Here is a 1,366-nt window from a genome sequence, read left to right on the forward strand (position 1 = left end):
TTGATTGATTTTCTAATGTTGAACCATCCTTGCATACCTGGTATGAATCCTTCTTGGTAGTGGTGTATAATTTTTTTGATATGATGCTGAATTCTATTGGCTAGAATTTTGTTGAGAATTTTTGCGTCTATATTCATGAGAGATATTTTCTGTAATTTTATTTTTTTTGTGGCATCTTTGCCTAGTTTTGGTATCAGGGTTATGCTGGTTTCATAGAATGAATTCGGAAGTTCGCTTCCTTTTCTATGTTCTGAAATAGTTTTAGTAGTACTGTTATAAGCTCTCCTCTGAATGTTTTGTAGAATTCTCCAGTGAAGCCATGTGGGCCAAGACTTTTTTTGCTGGGAGTTTTCTTATTACCTTTCAATCTCTTGTCTTGTTATGGGTCTGTTCAGATTTTCAACATCACTTCGTGTTAGTTTGGGTAGGTAGTGTATTTCTAGAAATCTATCCATTTCCTCTAAGTTTTCAAATTTGTTGGAGTATAGTTTTTCATAATACTCTGTTATGATCCTTTTTATTTCAGTTGGTTCTGTTTTAATGTCCAACATTTCATTTATTATTTGGGTTATTTGCATCCTCTCCTATTTTTCTTTTGTCAGTCTGGCCAGTGGTTGTCAATTTTGCTGATCCTTTCAAAGATCAACTTTTGGTTTTGTTGATTCTTTCTATTGTTTTTCTATTCTCTATTTCATTTATTTCTGCTCTGATCTTTATTTATTTCCTTTATTCTAGTCGCTGTAGGCTTTTTTTTTGCTGTTCTCTTTCTATTTGTTTGAGCTGTATAGTTAATGTTTTGATTTTGTCCCTTTCTTCTTTTTTGATGTGTGCATCTATTGCTATAAACTGTCCTCTGAGGACTGCCTTTGCTGTGTCCCAAAGGTTTTGGTGTGATGTGTTTTCATTCTCATTTGATTCTCGGAATTTTTTGATTCCATCTCTGATTTCTTCTATTATCCAGTGGTTTGTAAGCAGGGTTTTATTCAGTTTCCATGTAAATTATTTTCTTTCCTTGCTCTTCCTGTTGTTAATTTCTACCTTGATGGCCTTGTGGTCAGAGAAGATACTTTGTATTATCTTAGTGTTTTGGATCTTGTCGAAGGTTGCTGTATGGCCTAGGATGTGGTCTATTCTGGAGAACATTCCATGTACATTGGAAAAAAAATGTGTACTTTGCAGCTGTTGGGTGGAGTATTCTATATATGTCTATGGGGTCAGGTTGGCTGACTGTGCCCTTTAGGTCTTCTGTATCTTTGTTGAGTTTCTAGATGTTCTGTCCTTTACCGAGAGTGGTGTGTTGAAGTCTCCTACTATTATTGTGGAACTGTCAATTTCTCTTTTCAGTGTTGTTAGAGTTTGTTTTATG

This window comes from Trichechus manatus, unplaced genomic scaffold (genome assembly GCF_000243295.1).
Source record: "Trichechus manatus latirostris isolate Lorelei unplaced genomic scaffold, TriManLat1.0 scaffold00112, whole genome shotgun sequence".
NCBI lineage: Eukaryota > Metazoa > Chordata > Mammalia > Sirenia > Trichechidae > Trichechus > Trichechus manatus.